The sequence below is a fragment of the Bubalus bubalis genome, chromosome X (genome assembly GCF_019923935.1).
Source record: "Bubalus bubalis isolate 160015118507 breed Murrah chromosome X, NDDB_SH_1, whole genome shotgun sequence".
Classification (NCBI taxonomy): Eukaryota; Metazoa; Chordata; class Mammalia; order Artiodactyla; family Bovidae; genus Bubalus; species Bubalus bubalis.
Genome location: NC_059181.1, coordinates 125,607,813 through 125,630,172, shown reverse-complemented (window position 1 = coordinate 125,630,172; position 22,360 = coordinate 125,607,813). Strand labels below are relative to the sequence as shown.

Sequence of the window (22,360 nt, the reverse complement as noted above, 5' to 3'; positions counted from 1 at the left end):
TCCTTTGCACTCATCCTATAGTTATATTTTTAGAACCCTTTGATTCCAAAGTGCCCGGGACAGTTTTTATTTCTGACCCTCCCAACTTGAGCTCTTGTAAGAATGAAATGCATAGAAGCTGTGTTGAGAAGTCAGCTCTGAAAAGTTTTGACAGAAGAGGGCAGGGTTAGAGTCTTCCCAGAGTCCTGCATGCAAGATAGAGTTCATGTTGTTTATGGCTAATGTCATCCTTTGATGTTAGAAAATCTGTACAGCTTCTTTAGGTCCTTTCCTGGCTTTAAGCTCCATCTCGATCTCTCCTTGAAGCCCAGTTAAGAGCTCACTCCTCTAAGGGGATGAAACATATTTGTTTCACTTAGAAAGTCCATATTTATTTCTATATTTAAACACACACCCCACCCCACTAGGCTACTTGTCTAGGTTATTTTGTGAGCCACAGGGGATCAGAAACCTTCTTCCTTATTCTGTTTCTTATTTCACTCTTTGGAGTAAGTCAGGGGCTTAAGCAGGCCCCCTGTGGGCTCTCCTTAAATAACAGTTCCATTCAATAATGGACCAGAAGAGTGTTTTAAAGAAACGCAAATTGAGCGGAGAGGCTAAAAAAGGTGTCCTGATACTTTTCAGTTTGTTCTCTAATCAGAGTTAATGCACTCGAAACCCCTTAGTTTCACATCTATTAGGCACACAGCAAGCTGGCAAATGCTTCCTAAGGGACTAGGCCTCAGCCGTGGCTGGGTGCTTTGTGCCGTGTGTGCGCGTGTGTATGTGTGTGTCCATGTCTGCCTGCATGGTCTCTGTCTTGTCGAATTTCTATAAATATATAATTAAATTGATTTTGTCAAACTGCTAGGGGACCTGGTGGCAAAATTCTAAGATAACCTCCAAGATTCTTCCCCCCAGGTTTATACACCCTGTATATTCCCTTCCCTGTATATGAGTGCTTGGTGACCACTCTGATAACTGTTGCTGTTTAGTTGATAAGTTATGTCCAACTCAGTGACCCCATGGATTGTACTCCACCAGCCTCCTCTGTCCACGGGATTCTCCAGGCAAGAATACTGGAGTGGGTTGCTGTGCCCTTCTCCAGGGGATCTTCCCAACCCAGGGATTGAACCCGTGTCTCCTGTGCCTCTACACTGGCAGGGCCACCAGGGAAGTCCCACTGTGATGATTAGGTTACTTTATATGAAAACAGTGAAGAGATTTTGAAGATGTAATTAAAGTCTCTTCTGGAGGACAGAGAAGTTCTCCTGCTGAGCATGATGAAATGAACAGCCCTATTGTAAGCTGACTATGGAGAGGGGCAGTCTCTAGAGCCTGGAGATGCCCAGGGTGTCAGCCCTAACAGCCTGAGGAACTGAATCTAATCACCTGAATGAGCTGTAAAGAAGACTCTGAGCTCCACAAGTTAATGCAGCCTGGCTGACACCTTGATTTCAACTTTGTGAGACTGAGCATCACACCCAGCTCTGCTCTGCTTGGACTTCTGACCCCCAGGAACTGAGATAATACATGTGTGTAGTTTGAGACCAGTACCAGGTTTGTGGCAATTTGTTATGCAGCAATTAACAGTTAACTAATACAGAGGATATCCAGTTGCCATTTCAATTTTTTACTGTTATATTGGGCTTTTTTGTTATAGTAGACACAACAGAGTATCACAGACTGGATGGCTTAAACAGCAATAAGCAGAAATTTATTTTCTCACAGTTCTCATAGAGCCTGTGTGTCTGAGACTGAGGTGTCAACAGGTTTGGTTTCCTCTGAGGCTTCTTTCCTTGCCTTGCAGATGGCTGGCTTCCCACTATGTCCTTACATGGTCAGTGTGTATGCCTGTGTGTGTCCTAATTTCCTCTCATAAGGACAACAGTCATGAGTGATTAGGGCCCACCCTAAAGATCTCATCTTAATTTGATTACCTATTTAAATAGTTTATCTCCAAGTAACATTACATTTTGAGATACTTAAGATTCAACATATGAATTTGGGGGCAGGGGTACAATTCAGTCCATAATGTGTATGTGCGTGCTCTGACTCTTTGCGACCCCAAGGACTGTAGCCTGCCAGTCTCCTCTGTCTAGAGATTCTCCAGGCAAGAATACTGGAGTGGGTTGCCATTTCCTTCTCCAGGGAATATCTTCATTACCCCACTCTAAATTCAGGAAGACACACTCGAGAAATGGTGGTGTTAATGTAACATATCTCATGTCTTCTGACTCCAAGTCATGGTGCTCTGTCCACTAGATTAACTATTCAAAGCATTCTAACCCAAACAACAACTAATTCCTATCAGATAAGTCTATTTGTAATCTATCTTATTCCTATCCGATTGTTCAAACGCAGATTCTATAACTGCTCCCATCCTTGCTATGTATCTGGAGGGTTTTCTCATAGGGTGAACTGGGGAGGCTATGGCCACACGTGATTACCCTATTTTCCCATTATTTCTGTTTGAAAACGTATTGTAAAACTACCCCACTTAAACCTTTTTATGGCTGGTATGAAGCAGTATCTTGGATGTATTTCACTCAGTTGTATTCACTTGTTTATTTTTAACTTAACGTGCCAGATTTTTCATACACACTGAAATCAATTGCTTTAAACACATCTCATCAGTGAGACTGTAAACTCTTGTAACAGGTGCTTTCTACCTAACAGGCATTTTGTGTGTAACATAGGTATACGGTGATAATTATTAAATAAGCATGGTGGAGAAGTCAATGAATGCATGCGTGCCTGTTAACAAAGATGCATTGTGTTGAATCCACTGACAGGCAGGTAAAAGATAATATAAATTCCACGTGCATTTGGAGTTCTCTCTTTCTTTTTACCAGTTTGGTAAAGTCTAACAATGTGGTGATAGCTTCAGTTCTTGCCAGTTTTTGAGTAACTGATTATTTCAAAGTTACTTAAAATGCACTACTAGAATTTCAGTGGAGGGAATTTGAAATACCAAGTCAGCAATGTTGAGCTCTCAGACACCAGAGGAGTTGACTGGTAGGCAAAGAGAAATGTTACAAAACATAAAGAACTACCGTCCCACACCCACCCCATCACTTTCCTTAAAAAACAAACTGAGTGAACTGGTTGCTAACAGCACGCTCCATTATTTTTCTGAGGAGGAGTCTGGAATTATAAGAAAAGGCAAAGGAAGAAGTGTAAGAAGGTGGCCCCAGGCTATAACCGTCAAGAAGGCAAAGAATGAATAGAAGACCTGCAAGGGGGAAAAACAGGCTTGACTGGGGTTTTTGTTGGGGGCTTGGCTGGCAGAACTGGGGGGAGAGAGTCAAGATTGTGACTCAGAATAGCAGTTCCACCAGTCTGGAAACAGCATGGCACAGCGGTTAAGAACTTGGGCGCTGGAATCACGCTGCTTGGGATCCTGGGCCCTGTTCTGCCCCTTACCAATTATGTAACCTTGGGCAAGTAATAATTTGACTTTGACACCTCAGTCTTGGCAGTTGTGAAATGGAGACAACACTACCTGTGGACCTTGTGGAGTAGCTGTACGAGTTCAGTGCGTTCATAATTCAGCGCTGGGTGCTTAGCAGACCCTGGGTAAAGTGTCGTATTTGTTCTTTTTTCTTAATCGTCTGTACCTCCCGCAGTGGGAAAAGATGAAGCGCATCTGAAAAGTGATGAACAGTAGTTGTGTGACATCCCGGGTCAGGCTTCTTTTGAGGTGCGCGCCCCACCGAGGTGAAGCGGCTTGAGGAGACACCTTGCGCCCGGGCCCTCTGCGACCACGAGGGGCCGCGACAAGCGCGGGCAGGAGGCTCGGGGCGGGGGCGCTCCTCCTGGCGGGCGCGCCGTGTCCCCGGATATTTGACAGTTTTCACCTCTTCTGTCTTGGGCACCAGGGTCCGTGTGTGCTCTAAGCCGAGTGTCCGGGTTTCGGAGGCGTGGGGGCCACTGCGCGGCCACCCCGCCTCCCGCCCCTCCTCGCCACGCAGCGGGCGGCCGCGGAGTTGCGCTCGGACCCTACACTAGGTCCTACCCCAGCTCCCCCGCCTCCCGCGCAGGCGCCGCCGGGGCCGCCCCCGCCGCCATGTTTCCCCCGCCCGCGCGCTCCCTCCCCCACCCCTCCTCAACTGGGCTCCCGCCCCCCTTTCCCCCTGCCCCCCGCCCCCCCCCCCCCCCCCAAGTGAGGTCAGGCGGAGGCTCCGCCGCTGCGGCCGCAGCAGCGCCGCTCCTATTCCGGGGAACCCTGGGACGGAGCTTTTCAAATCAGCGGAGCGGCGTTCGGGGTAGGGTCCGTGCTCTCCGCCTACGGGAGAGCGAGGCGAAGTGACCGGGCGAGCAAGGGGGTGCGGAGGACTGGGGCCGCTGCCTCGCCTTAGGACGGAGCCCCGGTTGCGCGCGACTCGCTCTTCGGCCCTCAGAGCGCAGCAGCAAGCGGACGGGCGGCGGGACGCCGGGACGCTGCAAACAAGGTGAGGCAGGGTCCTGAAGTGGTAGCGGCTCCATCGGCCGCCTTCGCCCCCCGGGGACCCGGCGAGGCCAGGCGGCGCGCCGGTCAGGAGTTGTGACCTGCAGGCGTACAGGGGGTTACCTTCGCTCTTGACACGCCCTCCCTCCGTCCCCACAACCCATTTTCTCTCACTTGCGGGTGTACGCCCTCCTGTCCGCACCTCTCATCTCTCCCTCCCCGACTCGCCGGCTCCGCCCGTCGCCTGGGTTCTTGGAGGACCACTGTGCCTAGTTTTCCTTTTCTTCTTTGTTACCCCTCTAAGATCTTTTCCGGGGCTGTCGCTGCCCTTGACGGTCTGGGGTCTCTCTGCCCGCCTCGGGCCCCGCTGTCTCTTGCCTTCTCACAGTTTCTGCTTTGTGCCTCCTAATCCATCCCTCCCTCCGAATCTTCTAACTTGGGAGGCTTCGCTGCTGGCTCCCGAGTCAGGAGCACCTTCCTCTCTTCCTCGAAGCTTTTAACTCTGCTTTGAGTGTCTTCATCTCTAAAAAGTCTAGGCTGCTTTGAATTAATCACAGTTCACTAATGATTTTCTTGGAAGCTTCCAGTCTACTGTACGGTGTACTGAGAGTGATGGGAACGAGCCTTTAGTAAACATCATCTAAAGAACTTCCAAGTTTGTTTTTTTCCTAGTGTTTAGTAACTTAGTCCAAGAACCACAAGCACTGAGAATGGATATATGTATGTTGTTTGTATTTAATCCTAGCACATGGTCCTCCGTCTGATTCTTCCCACGCTGCCAAGCAGGCCGTAGAGAGAGACAGTGGGAGGGACCTTGATGCTTGGCTCCATTTCTCCTGCAAACTGGAGTGTTCAGCGTTTCAGTGTTGTCAGAGGACTAGTAGTTTGGGATAAAGTCACTCAAGTTAGCCTAAGCTGGTTACCAAACCCACTGAATTGGAACTGACAGACTCTGGGGTTTAAAACCAACTCTGTTGGGAGGGTCCCTGCCTTTTTTTTTTTTTTTTTTTTAAGAAGCCACAATTTCTTACTGCTGATCACATATTTGTATGTACCCTCAAGAAGCAGAATTTAAAAACCATGTCAAAGGGATGACTTTTCTGTTTGCTGAAGTCAGTTTCACACAGTACCAGCCTACTGCCTTCTCCCCGTGCTCCTATACTGAGGTTCGTTTACTCACTTCCATGCTCTAATTAGCTCGTGAATTAGCTAATTGAATGAAAAAGCTGGATGTGGAGGCAGATACAGTGAAGTAGCATAGGCCGACCTTGGCGGCTATGTTCCTGGAAATGGGCTATATCCAGTGTTGAAGTTTGAAAACTGAGAAAAATGAAATAATCCATTAAGTAGTTATAGTTATGACATCATTTTACATTTAAAAATATTAGCTTCCTTGTCTGCATGTGTTTTTTTTAATTAATCTCCTTACATTTAACAGTGATAGAATTGTTTACTTGGTGTGTGACCAGGTGTTGTCATTGACACAATGTGCACTAATTGGCAATCATCTCAGAAGAAACCAAGTTGTGAATGAAGGTGACAGCTAAATTTCACTGTCCTGGGAGCATTTTTTTTGGCCATGAGACGATGCATGTAGTTTCTGCTGCAACATCAAATGATGTATTTTTAAAACGGATAAATAAGAGCCTCAAATTCCCAATGCTTTTAATCTGCCATTTTTATAAGCTCCTTTTAAGAAAGGGTGGTGTGACAGTATTGGGTTTATGCTGTTGCTCTGAGGAAAGTGGTTTTCACAAGAATATTAAAGAATATTTATATTACAGTTAATATAAATATTAACTGATCATCAGTTTAGTTATATGGCTTTCAGTTGATCTGTAATTTCCCTCATTTATTTGGTAAATTTCTGACTTCTCTTTAGTTCTTTTGAAAAATGGGTGTACTTGGGAAAGGGGATTTATACAAATAGGCCTACCCTTCTATATCTGTAATTTTCTTGGCAACCCTTTCTGGAAAGATATATAAACTTGCCAACTGTTTCAAAGAAAAGAGTTTATGTTGTTATGTCATTTTTTTTCCTTTTGTAATTATTACTGATACTAAGGCTAAGCTAAGATTGCCCTAATATGAACTATTTATGTTTGCCAGAAAAAAAAATAAAGGTGGATATGAGTTTGTCTTAGGCATTTTGCTCTGAATCTTTAGACTCTTACTCAAAATGTGTTTGATAATCCACCTGGTACATCCAGGAGTTATCAAACTGGGTATTTCCGATGTTAGTAAACATGATTGAACATAATTGCACTTTGCTGCTGAATTCTCTTTTTCATTTATTTACATTTTAAATTACTTTTCTTCATGTAATTTGACTTACATTAGTGAAATGAGACTAACCAATTTTTTAATTGTTTGATTTTATTGATGTTTAAGAAACTGCTACAATCTCCTTGAAGTATTTTCTCTTTAATCCATTGGTTGAAACTGGTATATTTTTCTTGCCGTGAACTAGCACAACAACTTGTCAGGTATCCTCAGATCTCAGAAAAAAAATGTAGAAAAAATTTTGAAAAGTGAACAACTCTAGAGAAAACATCTCAAAATTAGATGAAAAGATTTTCTCAAGATACTGACATTCATCATTTAATAATTTATCTTACAAAATCTGTTGGGCATCTTCTATTTGCCAGGCCATGTGCTAGCCACAATGGTAAATTATAAGAGGTGTAATCCTTGATCTTCTGGAGTCTCACAGAGGCTATATTCCACCAGAGAATATGGACAGTAGGTAAGGAAACAAATGAAGAAGATCCTTATAGATGGTAGTGAGAACAATGGTGGAAATACTATGAGATGGAGAACTGGAAAGGGCCTTTTTAGCAAGGGTGGTTTGAAAAGGCCTCTCAGCGAAGGTGGCCTTTGAACAGAGATGTGAAAGAAGAGAGATCGCTCTTACCTTGTCAGCTTACCTCATCAAGAGCTGAGAGAAGAGTAAGAGCCAAGACATTGAGACAGAAAAACAAAGTTGAGATATTTGAAGAACAGAAAGCAAGCCAGGATGGATGGAACCTAGTGAGCTTTAAAGGAGTTAGGGAGCCTGGAAGGAGTCAGTAATAGGTAATGCAGGGCCTACAGAGTCTGAGAAATAATTTGATTCTCAAAAATAGTGGGAAACCATTGGAGAGTCTTTGTTACGTACTTTTCTGTGGAAGGTCAATGACTGAAAAAAAAAAATTAGTGGATGTAAATAAAATTTGTTTTGCAGAGGGTAAGTAGAATATCTAGCTACTCAATTGTTTAAGAGAATGAAAATCTTTGATATGTATAAAATATGTAATTGACTTCTTTCACTCTGCTTAGATAAGGGAGTAAGGGAATGGGAACTCCAAGGTGAATAAGTTACGAAGTAGTTGAGTTTGCACTGTCACATTGTCCACCAGAGCCCTGAGGTAAGTTGTCACCAGCCTCGTTAAAGATCAGATCATCGTTCAACTTAAGAATTTGTTTGGGACTTCCCTGATGATTCAGTGGCTAAGACCCTGTGCTCCCAGTGCTGGAGGCCTGGGTTTGATCTCTGGTTAGGGAACTAGACCCCATATGCTGCAACTAAGACCCAGCATGTGTGTGTGTGTGTGCATGTGTGTGTGCATGCACGTCGCACCCACACTTAGTCATGTCCTACTCGTTGTGACCCCGTGGACTGTAGCCTGCCAGGCTCCTCTGTCCATAGAATTTTCTGGGCAAGGATACTTGATTGGGTTGCCATTTCCTACTCCAAGGGATCTTCCCAACCCAGGAATTGAACCGTTGCATCTCCTACATTGGCAGGCGGATTCTTTACCACTGTGCCACTTGGGACACAGCCAAATAAAGAAATATAATAAAAAAAGAAATGTAAAAAATTTTTTCTCATGGAAATATACTTTGGAAGGTTGGAAAGTTTATTTGCACGTGAAGAAATAACTTAGGTTTTAGAAATGGCCTTTGGGATTTAAGAGGAGCTTGCCACTTCCCTTTAGCTATTGCCTTCTCCAGTGTTTTCAAATTGCCATACCTTTATTCTTTGAGAGATTAGAGTTTTCTCTATTCCTTGAGGATTAAATGAATTTACACTTGGCATTTATTTTGTTGCCCTGAGCTCTTGCTTGAAAGCAATCCAACTTGGAGGTCTAATTGGCCCCAAATAAGAATGCAGATAGTCATTGACATTCCATAGGAATAAATCTGAATATTGTGAAGCAGAAACCTGCCAAATAACCCTCAGTGACTCCTCCAGGGTCAAATTCCAACCCCTCAACTTAACACTCAAGGATTCGCCATGATAGGACATAGGCCTACTATCCCAATTGTCCTTATTATTCTCTTAACAAGAAATCCTCTGTTGGTTTAAATGGATTTTACCTAGTTTGAAATTTTGTGCTTAGCATTATTCTTGGCATGGAGTAGGTGCACAGTAGCGGCCTTTTGAATGGATGCCATGCCATCATCCATTTCAAAAGCCCTCTCTTTTCCTTTCTGTCCTTGCAAATCCCAATGCTAGTCAAGGAACAGTTCAAATTTTATATCCTATCACCCCTGACCCTGACTTGCTTTCCTCCTCTGGATGTGAACAGCAGTCCTACACACTTACCATCATGCATGTCATAATCATCTTTATTTGTTGCTGGGCTGTTTCCCCACTGGGCTCTGGCTGCATGAAGGCAACCTGCATGAACCTTGTCTGGTTCATGTGTCGTCATCTCCTGAGCACCTGGCATATGGTATATCCTCTATAAATAGTTGTTGAATAAGGAATAAATGCTGCCTTGTGCCATTTTTCCTATTATTGTTTTGGATACTTTAATTGTTTATTACTGTTTAACTTATCACATGTTTGTCTGGTGCCATCAAGCAGTTTCTGAGAGAGGCCATAGAGCATAGTTGTTAAGAGCGCAATTGTGGAACTTGGCTGTCTGGGTTCCAGTGCAGGCTGGGAGTCTTACTTGCTGGGGGATACTGTGTGAGTTAACCTCGCTATACCTAATAGTTTTCATCTGTAAAATAGGAATAAGATAACTTTCTTCTTAGAGTACTTAGAAGGATTAAATGAGTTAGTTACATCTAAAATTTGTTATTTGCAATTTTTAATTAAAAAGGTGTGATGAAAATTTAATTCGGTAAGTTAGGTGCCAAAACTCAGGTGGTGACAAAATTTGACTTAAACTGATGTGAGGGTATTTGATAGCTTTTACTCTATTTAATGTTAATATTTATTTGGTTTTGTTGTAGCACTAGTAATGTGTTTATGGGGCAGTGCCTCAGACCTTGCTGAGGTATTACATAATATATCATATATGCAGGTTGAAGTGAAGTGAAAGTGAAAGTCGCTCAGTTGTGACTGACTCTTTGCGACCCCATGGACTATACAGTCCATGGAATTCTCCAGGCCAGAATACTGGAGTAGGTAGGGTTTTCCTTCTCCAGGGATATGCAGGTTACTGCCTGCCTAAAAGTCTGGACATTTTTGAATTTGGAAACACATCTGGCACCAAGGTTTTCAGATAAGGGATTGTATACCTTACACAAAAGTGCTTAAATTAAGGCTTGCATGAAGTAAGTCATTGCTGTTGGTTGGGATTAGGGAGGTAAATATGCTGTTTTATCCTTCCCAATACCTCTCTCACAATGGTTACCATGTAAATATATGCTGATTTATTCATGCAACAACTCTGGATAGAGGGCCAGCTGTATGAGCCTCATTTTATCATAGGAAAACAGATATGGCTGGGTCACATGATTGAAAGGAGCCAAGACCCCAGTCTTTCAATAGTCTTTCATCTAGTACCAGTAAAAGTATTTATTTTTTGTTATTCTTTTGTTATTTAAAACAATGCATGCTTCTTTAGGGCGAGTCTTTTGATGGGGGAGTTAGTGGAGAAGATGCAGTTAAGAATCTAATATGATGAGACACTTACTCTGTGCAGTTGTTAAACACTTCTTGAACTCTTCATGTATATAGAAATCTGTATTAAAAGCCAGAGAAAGGTATGAAACAAATGAGGCATGGTTCCTGGTCTTCAGTAGTTTCAGCATCATGCATGGTTACACAGGAACACAGGTGTCCATTACAATTCCTTATTTTCCTCTGTAAGTTAGAAATCATTAATATTTAAAATGTACAAAGGAAAACACAAGAGTCAGTGGAAAACTCATTTTAGTATTCACTAAATGGAACTGGTTTTTAGTCGCCCTAACTACTCCCTACCCCCTACAATATGATCTCTATATGACATCCTGGCAGCCTTTTCCTTCCACCTAAACTGAGCAAAATATGTTTTTTTATTGATTTCCTTTATCAATATTTGTAAATCATAATTGGTATATTTTCTTTGTCCTTTTTCTTTTGTGGATTTCAGAGTATAAAGTGTCTCAAAAGGTTTTTTCTGGAATATTCTTAAAGTTGAAAACTAGTCTTCAAAGCTGTTCTGCCTATTCATTCAACAAATATCAATACTTATGAAGTAACTTCTTCTATTCCTGGCATTGCACTTGTTCACACACATAGAATCTCTGTGCAGTGCTCTTTCCGTCTATCTGGAGTACACTGGATGAGCAGAGTGGTGACATGATACTGTGTAGTAGGAGCTACAAAATAAAGCAGCTTATGTTTTCTTGGAGCATTTATTATACACAAAGATTTAGAAGAAATTAAAATACATTGTGCTTTAGAATGCAGTATTTATGATAAAAATTTGAGGTAAAACCCAATACTTCAGAGAAAGGCTGCCTGTAAGGGTAGCTGTGGTAACCCTGGGGTGACCCTTTGAAAAACAGAGGCCACACTGTGCCCTTTGAGTCTGTTCCTTCAGTCAAATACCCATACATTTTCATAGCCTTAAAATCCTGTAATAACCTACAGAAAAGGTAATTGTTGTTTAGTTGATCAGTCGTGTCTGACTCTTTTGTGACCCCATGGATTGTAACCCACCAGGCTCCTCTGTCAATGTGATTTCCCAGGCAAGAATATTGGAGTGAGTTGCCATTGCCTTCTCCAGGGGATCTTCCCAAGCCAGGAATCGAACCCACATCTCCTGCATTGGCAGGTGGATTCTTTACCAATGAGCCACCAATGTACCAATGAGGGTACATCAGAAAAGGCAATAAACATCCATTTCTCCCCCTCCCCATCCCCCCCCCCAGATTGTATAATTTCTTTTAGTTCAAGGAAACACTCTGTTTGTTTGAAAATGACCTAAATCTTAAAACGTGTCAAGTGCTAACTGAGGTCTTAATGTTGAGGGGTAGTAGCTATGATTGATAGTGAAGGGCCTGCCAAGGGACTACTGTCTTCAGAAGAAAGGTGTTAGAATTGATGGGATCGAAGCTTTGCCCCATTCTATGCACGCTTTCCCGTGTCACTGATGGAAGTTCAGTTTTGCTAACTTTAAAGCTGCTTTCAGTCCTTCCCTGGTGGTGCAGTGGATAAGAATCTGCCTGCTAGTGCAGGAAACACGGGTTCAATCCCAGGTCTGGGAAGTTTCCACATGCCACAGAGCAACTAAGCACAACTACTGAGCCTGCACTCTAGAGCTTGCACTCTGCAGCTACTGAACCCACATGCTGCAGGTACCCAGTGCAACTAAATATTTTTTTTTAAAGCTGCTTTCATTTGTAATGCATTCACTATACAAATGATTTTGCTGGTTGCTGGCTACTGAAATATTTAATAGTAGAGGGAAAGTATCACAGCTTATGTGCTTTTGAGGTTGATAAAAGGTTTCTGGAGTTTGAGGTGGTTTTGAAAAGGGGCGGGCAGTGCATCCGAGGTGTGCCTGTTACAAAGCAGTGATTTGCTTTCCTCCCGATGAGAAAGATGTACAGAAAAGCAAGTGAAGAAAGGGGGTGAATGTGAATGGAGTAAGTCTAAGAGTAATATCTTTCAGCTCGTTTTTATTATTGCTGTCCCACCCTTCTTAGTGCTGCTGCTGCTGCTGCTGCTGCTAAGTCGCGTCAGTTGTGTCTGACTCTGTGTGACCCCATGGACTATAGCCTACTAGGCTCCTCTGTCCATGGGATTCTCCAGGCAAGAGTACTGGAGTGGATTGCCATTGCCTTCTCCACTTCTTAGTGCTACTGCATGACAATTCCCGTGGCCTGAACTTGTTGTAATGTGTTACTGCCGGAAGATCATAAGGACCTGGGTATAGAGGGGTGATTAAGGAATGGTCTTTATATTCTCTGCATGACATGCATTTATAGTCTTTTCAGGAGAATATGGTAAGAGAGTTGTAGTGTTTTGCTTCGTAGTCTCACGTATTTCTAAAGAATGCTTTATTTCAACCAAGTTTTCTGTTATGCTCTTGTCTGTCTCTCACTGGGAAGGCTGTAGAATTCAGTGGTTAAGATCTTTGGTCTGGGAATCTCAGGCTGGGATTCAAATCCCAACTCTGCCTTTTGTTGACAGTGTAATCTGGGGCAGCTCCCTTTACCTCTCTGAGCCTTGTTTGTCTCCTCTGTAAGCAATTTTGTCTGTTGGTTGTAAGGATTAAATGAAAGAATGCATATAAAGTGCTGAGCCCAGTTCAAGCCACATAGTAGATATAGTTATGATTGTCTCTTTTAGTAGATTGATGGCCTAACTGGTTAAAACTCTTGGCGTTTTGCCATTTCTATATGAATCAGAAATCTGAGGAAAAAGTTGCATCTTTCTTTGATATTGCCTTCATCCCAGTGAGAATGCTATTTTCTGAACATGATGCTTTTGAACTGTGGTGTTGGAGAAGACTCTTGAGAGTTCCTTGTATTGCAAGGAGATCTAACCAGTCCATCCTAAAGGAAATCAGTCCTGAATAATCATTGGAAGGACTGATGATGAAGCTCCAATACTTTGGCCACCTGATGTGAAGAACTGACTCTTTGGAAAAGACCCTGATGCTGGGAAAGATTGAACACAGAAGGAGAAGGGGACAAAAGAGGATGAGATGGTTCGATGGCTCACCGACTCAATGGACATAAGTTTGAGTAGGTTCCCGGAGTTGGTGATGGACAGGGAAGCCTGGCGTACTGCAGTCCATGGGGTCGTGAAGAGTCAGACACGACTGAGCAACTGAACTGAACTGAACTGAGACCATTTAGAGGTAGCACTAGTTTTCTGGCAGACAAGAGAGTTTGTGGTAAATGCTTGGCTTATTACTTATTCAAAGATGGCAACACTTTGAATGTGAGGAAAATGTCAGTTTTAAAATATGATTGACCCCATATATGCATAAATACGGGCTTCCCTCATGGCTCAGACAGTAAAGAATCTGCCTGCAGTTCAGGAGACCTGGGTTCGATTCCTGGGTTGGGAAGATCACCTGTAGGAGGACATGGCAACCCACTCCAGTATTCTTCCCTGGAGAATCCCCATGGATGGAGGAGCCTGGCAGGCTACAGTCCATGGGGTCACAAAGAGTCAGACATGACTGAGTGACTAAGCACAGCACATACATAAATACAATACTGTTTAACTTAATAGGATTTAAATTTTAATCTCCATTTTGAAGGGAAACAGAGATACAGGAAAATGTGCACAGCAAGCAATGTTGTCTTTTACACAGGTAAATTTTGTTTTGATAATCTGAGAGGTAATATATTTCCCTGATTTATCTCTGTTCCAGATTTCAAGCCCTCAAAGTAGAAAATATTGAAAGACTCATAGTAGTTCAACTACTGGGAAGAGGGTATTTTTGAATAATGTGTTCTATTGATTTGGAGTTGCTATGGTTATCCTAAGCTTTTATAATAGTTACTCTAGCAACAAATCAACTAATAACTTACTACCTTAAACTTTTTAAGTTTTTAAGTAATTAAGTATTACTTAAACTTTTTAAGTAATAACCTTTACCTTAAAATGATAAAAGTTCAAGAGCAATTTTGGTAAGTGAATATCTCAGTTTAAATTACTGAGAGCAGCTTCAGGTGTTGCAGAGTGGGTCTCACCTTTTGAGTTGGAAGTACCTGAAGGCAAGTTGCCTGCTCTTCCACCTTCCAGCATTCTCCTTTGGTTGCCATGTCAGACACCTGAGGAGACAGATGTCCCTTGGGTAGTGGGCTTGCTTATGGAATGCCATAAGTGCACAGATGGGAAAGAACCAGGAAACTCATTGCTGTCTATTCACAGGGTTTTGTGATGATAATTACAATAATGTGCATTCAAGTACTGAAAACTGTAGCTCACCACACTAATGAGATATATTATTTATTACCAGCTTTACCTGCATTTATAATCAGCAGCAGCAGCATCAGATTTGAACATGAAAATGTTCAAAAGTTCATTTCAAAAATTAGACTTACTCTACCTGACTCAGGGAGTGAGCTCAGTATTAAAGATAATGCCTTTTATTTAGAGCATCTTTCTTTTGAAGCATGGTTAATTTTCCTTATTTTATTTACTTCAGTGGACATATTTACTCTGCTAAGTGACTTGGCAGAAGGTCACGTTGTCTAAGAGGGATCTAGGAGCAGAATGTAGGGCCCTTGGTTGTAACCTAGTACTTTTCCAGTAATGATAGAGAAAACTAAAGGATCCTTTCATATCTATAGTTTTTCAGTTGACAGGGTGAACCAAAACTTCAGCAGTGGAGATGCCAACCATTATTCTAGGTCTGCACATGTACTGGCACAATCTGACATTTATCAAAATGAGTTTTGGATTTATTATGAAATTTTCTACGTGCATTTGGTGTCATATAGGCGTGATGTTTAAACATTCTGAGAAAGCAATCGTGGAGTAATTATATGTAAAGCATTCTGTTAGGAGGGAGAAAATGTATCCACTACCCTAGCAAAGGCAACAGACAACATGCAGCAACCTGACACCAGCCAATACTATTAATAATACTAATGTCAATCAATAATAATTTACAGTAGTATTATAACACTGTGGCACCCCACTCCAGTACTCTTGCCTGGAGAATCCCATGGACGGAGGAGCCTGGTAGGCTGCAGTCCATGGGGTCGCTAAGAGTCGGACACGACTGAGCGACTTCCCTTTCACTTTTCACTTTCATGCACTGGAGAAGGAAATGGCAACCCACTCCAGTGTTCTTGCCTAGAGAATCCCAGGGACGGGGGAGCCTGGTGGGCTGCCGTCTATGGGGTCGCACAGAGTCGGACACGACTGAAGCGACCTACAGCAGCAGTAGCAGCAGCGTAACACTGTGAGTATGGCACCATTGTAAGCGCTGTATATGCACTGACACATTGAAACCACAGAAGGATGCTATGAAGAAGGCGCTATTATTGTCCCCATGTTACAGTTGAGAAAACTGAGGCAGAGAGAAGTTAGATAGCAATCCCAAGGTTACATACCTAATCAGTAAAACCAGTAGCATTAAAATCCATGCAGTCTAGTTTTAGAGTCTATGCTTTTGAACCACAGCCTTTTCTTTTATTCTCTCTCTCTGACAGGGACATTATATAAGAGTATGATAGCTAAATAAGGCATATTAGAAGACACTCTGCAGAAATCGAGAGGTATGATCAGAGTTGGGTATTAAAGTTGCCAAGGCATTTTAAGCAAGATACTTTTGAAGAGGATCTTACTGAAAAATAAGGAAAGTGTTCTGACATTTTAATACCCAAAGCTTTGTACCTGTATATTGCATGTGTGTGTATATGTGTGTGCATGTGTGTGTGTGTATGTGTGTGCAGGTGTATGTGAGTTTATATACATGTTTATTTTGAACTGGGAAGAAATTTGAGGGTAAATCTAATTCAGAATCCTTTATATCTGCAGCCCTTTTTATGTTTTTATGTGCAACATTTGCACCACAAACATGTTTTTAAAAATAAGGAACAACTTTATTGAGCTCTAATTCAACTACCATACAGTTCACCCATTAAAAATGTATGATTCAGTGGTTTTTAGTATAGGCACAGGGTTGTGCAACCGTCACCACAGTCAATTTTAGAATACTTTCATCACCCCAAAAAGAGAAATATGTGCTTTGAAACAAATGTGGCCATGAAGGGGCTGGAGGTAGTGTGCCTCTTGGCACTACTGCTTTCCCATCAAAATGTTCTAGAGCTGTGCTCAGCATAACACAGATCTGATGCTGTTTTGTGTTGTCTAGCTCCAAATTGCTAGAGGATGCCTTATTTTAATTTCATTTTGATCAGTGACTGCACTTTCAAAGGATTCTGTATTTATCTGATTTGGCATTCTCAGCCCAAATTGATGATATAAATCTGTTCATTATGTATTTATCACAAATGTACTTGGTATTAGTACTACATAACTAAGCCAGATTTTTATTTACAAACAAAACTGCTAAACTTGCTCATGTGAATAACTTCTTCCTTGTCTGTGTGTGCTTTTTTTAAAAAAAATTTATTTATTTTAATCGGAGGCTAATTACTTTACAATATTGTAGTGGTTTTTGCCATACATTGACATGAATCAGCCATGGGTGTACATGTGTCCCCCATCCTGAACCTCCCTCCCACCTCCCTCCCTATCTGTGTGTGCTTTTATAATGGGCTGGAGCCAGGGATGCCTAAGAAATTTTATGTGTATACACTGGCATTTAAAAAAATATTTCCAAAAGTTATGCCTGACATAGAATGTTAGTTGATAGATAGTTGAGATAAAAGCAACAGGGTTTGTTTGTTTGTTTTGCTGGGGTATAGTACTAGGGTGACATGTTACAGAAAAGTTCTTATAAAATGTATTGCATGGGAGTTGCCTGGTGATCCAGTGGGTAGGATTCTGTACTTCCACTGCCTTGGGCCAGGGTTTGATCCCTGGTCAGGGAACTAAGGTCCTGCAAGCTGTGCAAAATAGCCAAAAATAAAAATAAAAAATAATAAAATGCATTGCATATTATATATAGATATTGTGAAATAGTTAGAATATTTTGAAAAAAATCTGAAATGATTTTTCAGCCACTCAGACTTCACCAAAATATAGTCAGTTGTTATAGTCAAGGACTGACTATGTTTCTGTCTAGTGTGTGCTCAGCCACTTCAGTCTTGTCCAACTCTTTGTGACCGTATGGACTACATGTAGCCCACCAGGCTCCTTAATCCATAGGATTCTCCAGGCAAAAATATTGGAGTGGGTTGCCATTTCCTGCTCCAGGGGATCTGCCTGACCCAGGGATCGAACCCGAGACTCCTGTGTCTCCTGTATTGCAGGTGGATTCTTTACCAGCTGAGCCATTGGGGAAGCTCCTTTCTAGTGGGAGTTATTAAACCAAATATCTGTGGGCATAGCATGGGAGGGAGGGGTTGTTCTCAGTTCTTCATTATAGTAATAGTTTAGAGTCAGTGTTACCTTTCAGAGTAAAGAATAGCTGTATACTTTTTATTATTAAAAATAATCTGTGGACATCATCAGATGTCTTGAAGAGCATAGGTGTCTTTTAAAATGAGTTAATCTTGGATCCATATTTGCTACTTTTTCTTTCAGAACAGTTTTGAAATGTCATTTAAAATTTCCTTCATATTTTTCTATGCTTATTATATATCTGAGTTGATTTTTTTAATGTTTATTTTTTATTCAGCTGCACTGGGTCTTAGTTGTAGCATGTGAACTCTTAGTTGCTGCATGTGGAATCTAGATCCCTGACCAGGGATTGAACCCAGGCCCCCTGAATTGGGAGCATGGATTCCCAGCCACTGGACCACCAGGGAAGTCCCGAGTTGAATTTCTATTCAGGGCTCCAAGTAGCTTCACTTGAGGCCAAAGTGCCTTGGTTCACTCAAAATGGCTTACTGTGAACCTGAGATACATGGATCTCTGCTCATTGTTGTACATGGATCTCTGCTCTTTATGCATGGCAGCAGTGGGGTGATCTTATCGCTAGTGCATAGGAGAGAATCAGACATGATGACACTGCTGTTCTGGAAGAACACCAAAGTGCACCTTTATGATAACCAGGTAGAAGCATATCTTCATCACAGAGATTAATAGGGATCAAGGAATCAGGTACTGTGAAATTAAAATGTTCAGTTTAGGAATTTTGATTTAGGAAACTTGGTGTCTTTTTCATTACTAATTTTAATGTTATGCTATTAGGATACTGAGCTATGTGGAAAGGGGTTAGAAACCTGATTATTTAAGGCAAGCCAGATTGGTCTGCTTTGAGGGTCATTTTGAATGAGAAAGTATCACACCATTTAGAAAAGAGGATCTAGAGTAATGTGCAAATTGAGTTTTCTTTAACTGGAGATATCATTTATTGATTTTAAGAAATGAGCCCATTACAGTATATGCAAAAACTATTACTTGACAATAGTGTGATTTTCTGCTTAACTTAATGCCAAAAATGATTCAGACTCTTAAACAATTTAGAATGGCTCTAAGTGCAGGTTATTTCCATCTACTTGTTTTGAAGATGAATCTGCTTTATTTGAAAGTAGGGGAGACTCAATGACTCTAAGTAGCCTTAGTATGTAGGGCAGCACCATGTCTGATGAGTGGAAATGAGGCATTTCATGTCAATTCATTCAAGAAAAATTAGTGAAGTACCTTCTGACCCACATTTTGGGGATGCAGTGGTGACCAAGGCCGAGTTCTGTCTTCATTCTCAGAGGCAATCACAGTATCCTATTTGCTGTCTTTGTTCTCCTCAAGAGCTGTGGAAACACCTGGGGTGGGTGTGTGCACGCACTTAGTCATGTCTGACTCTTTGCAACCCCATGGACTATAGCCTACCAGACTCCTCTGTCCATGGGATTCTCCAGGCAAGAATACTGGAGTGGGTTGCCATTTCCTTCTCCAGGGAATCTTCCTGACTTAGGAATTGAACTTGCGTCCCTTGTGCCTCCAACATTGGCAGGCAGATTCTTTACCACTGAGCCACCTGGGAATCCCTCTTGATACTCTTTGATGGGACTCAGTCATAACTACAATGAGGAAGAGGAAAACTGGCCTCCAGCTCCATCAGGCTGAAGTGTTGCCTTTAGTTATAAACCCTTGTTCTTTCTTTGTGTGCCCAAAGTACCTTCTAGGTTGTTACCTGTATCCCTTTCCAGTGACTTAAATGAAAATTATAAAATTACAGTTGTGACCATGATCCTTTAGCATTCAATTGGAGAAATATATTTAGTGGAAATACGAGCTGCCAAAGGACTTGTGTAAGAATAGCTTCCATGACATGATTTGAAGGGCACCTAGTGGTTGTTTTTAAAATGTTCAGTCAGTTCCGTTCAGTCGCTCAGTCGTGTCCGACTCTTTGCGACCCCATGAATCGCAGCACGCCAGGCCTCCCTGTCCATCACCAACTCCCGGAGTTCACTGAGACTCACGTCCATCGAGTCAGTGATTCCATCCAGCCATCTCATCCTCTGTCGTCCGCTTCTCCTCCTGCCCGCAATCCCTCCCGGCATCAGAGTCTTTTCCAATGAGTCAACTCTTCGCATGAGGTGGCCAAAGTACTGGAGTTTCAGCTTTAGCATCATTCCTTCCAAAGAAATCCCAGGGCTGATCTCCTTCAGAATGGACTGGTTGGATCTCCTTGCAGTCCAAGGGACTCTCAAGAGTCTTCTCCAACACCACACTTCAGAAGCATCAATTCTTCGGTGCTCAGCCTTCTTCACAGTCCAAGTCTCACATCCATACATGACCACGGGAAAAACCATAGCCTTGACTAGACGAACCTTTGTTGGCAAAGTAATATCTCTGCTTTTGAATATGCTATCTAGGTTGGTCATAACTTTCCTTCCAAGGAGTAAGCGTCTTTTAATTTCATGGCTGCAGTCACCATCTGCAGTGATTCTTTGCAAAAGTAACTGAGATTTCCATCATTTGGTTAGATCTGTGGCTTCTAAGGGCTTCCCAGGTAGTGCTAGTGCTAAAGATCCTGCCTGCCAATGCAGGAGAATTAAGAGATGCGGTTCGATCCCTGGGTTACCATGAGTCTATGGCTCCACTATTGTAACCACATTATTTAGGTGATTTATGTTGATAACTCATTTTGCCTTCTACTCCTGCCTGGAAAATCCCATGGACGGAGGAGCCTGGTAGGCTGCAGTCCATGGGGTTGCTAAGAGTCGGACATGACTGAGCGACTTCACTTTCACTTTTCACTTTCAAGCATTGGAGAAGGAAATGGCAACCCACTCCAGTGTTCTTGCCTGGAGAATCCCAGGGACAGGGGAGCCTCATGGGCTGCCGTCTATGGAGTTGCACAGAGTCGGACACAACTGAAGCGTCTTAGCAGCAGCATGTTGATAACTCATTTTGCCTTTTATTCACTTGTACTACTTTAAGTTGTTTTAGCACAGTTACATTCTGATAACCTATACACTCTCACTTAAACTTGAAAGATGTGAATTATAGAACTCCTTTTTAAATTCAGTCTGGTGTTACTGGTATGTATGTACAGTTCTTAAGTCTATTAGATCCAATTTTTAAATTTATTTTTTTTGAAGTATAGTTGACAATATAGTTGACAAAACAATATTTTGTTAGTTTCTGGTATAGAGCTAAGTGATTCAGATATATAGATATAGATATAGATGGACTTCCCTGGTAGCTCAGTCAGTAAAGAGTCTGCTTGCAATGCAGGACACTGGGATTCGATCCCTGGGTTGGAAAGATCCCCTGAATAAGGAAATGGCAACTTGCTCCAGTATTCTTGCCTGGAAAATCCCATGGACAGAGGAGTCTGGTGGGCTTCAGTCCATGGGGTCGCAAGAGTCAAATATGGCTTAGTGACTAAACCACCGCCACCACTATATATATATATATGTTATTAGATCCAATTTTGAATTCCACTGTGTATTCATGTGGATACAAGTTAAGCTGCTGTAACAGAGACCCCCCCCCCCCACCCCAATCCAGTGCCTTTAACAAAATATTTCTTTCTCACATATCAGTCCACCAGGTAGACAGTTCAGGGTCAGATGGTGGTTGCTCAATTACCATGTACTCAGGCTCCTTCTGTTTTCTTGCTCTGCCACCTTAGTAAGCAGCTTCCATCTTGTGATCCTAGATGGCTACTGTAACTCACTATTACATTCTCATTCTAACTGATGGGAACTGGGAAAAGGGGCAGAAGAGAGGAGACTCCTTACATGTAAGGATATAACTTAGCAGTTTCCTACAGCACTTCCACTAGTGCTAGCCCTTAGTCATGTGGTGTCACCTAGCTGCAAAAGAGTCTGGAAAATGTGGTCCTTAGCTATGTGGCCGTGTGCCCAGCTAAAATTATTATTACTATATAAGAAGAGAAGCATAGATATTGGGGGACAACCAACAGTGTGCTGTACATTATTTCAAACTTGAATATTTGGTCAATTTCATGACTTATCTGGGGATATTATTTCTGTAACATTGGATATTCATTTTCTTAAGGATAAAAATCCAAACTTGTCAGCGTGACATACAAGCCCATCTTGATTTTGACTTTAGCTAGTCCCTCTAGCTACTCTTTCACCCTTCCAAACCTAAGTTGCATTTTAAATTGCGCACCCTCCAACTTGCCGTGTTCTCTTATCCCCATACTTCTATACTTTTTGTTCTCCCTGAAATGCTGACTGCTTGTTTCTGTCAGGGTTCATTTTAGTTGTTGCCTGTCCTGAGAACATTTCCTTGAGCCTCCTCTACCTAATAGCCACTGCTAGCTGTTTTTGTATTTATTTCTGTAGTATTAGTTGTGTCTCCCTTTAGCAATCTTTATTATAAATAGTGCTGTGTCTCTGTGTCTCTCACTAGATTGGGAGTTCCTTGAGGGCAGGGGCCAGGTCTGTCCTCTCCATGTCAGGGCATGATACCTGGCCCTGATGTTTAATTAATGTTGGTTGAATGAGAAAATGACTCAAATATTTAGCTTACTAATTATGGCTACTTGATTAAGCTGGAAGCTCTTCCTAATTACCATCTGGAAATTGCAATACTTAGAATATTTTCCAGTAGCTGTAACTGGGTAATTTTATAATAAGTATTGATAAAGTCAAGCACCTCAAAATATTTAGCACATGACTACGACATACACAGTACACAGT

General features: G+C 42.1%; 1 protein-coding gene across 3 annotated transcripts in view; it reads left to right on the top strand.

The window, feature by feature from the left end:
* The first annotated feature begins 4,299 nt into the window (after positions 1-4,299).
* KLHL13 (kelch like family member 13) overlaps positions 4,300-22,360 on the top strand; it is a 199,100-nt gene continuing 181,039 nt past the window's right edge. For 2 of the 3 annotated variants that reach the window (XM_025277347.3, XM_006050447.4), the window contains exon 1: positions 4,300-4,433. The gene's annotated coding sequence lies outside the window, so the exon portion shown is untranslated. The remainder of the gene's footprint in view (positions 4,434-22,360) is intronic. The other variant, XM_006050452.4, reaches the window with a different exon arrangement.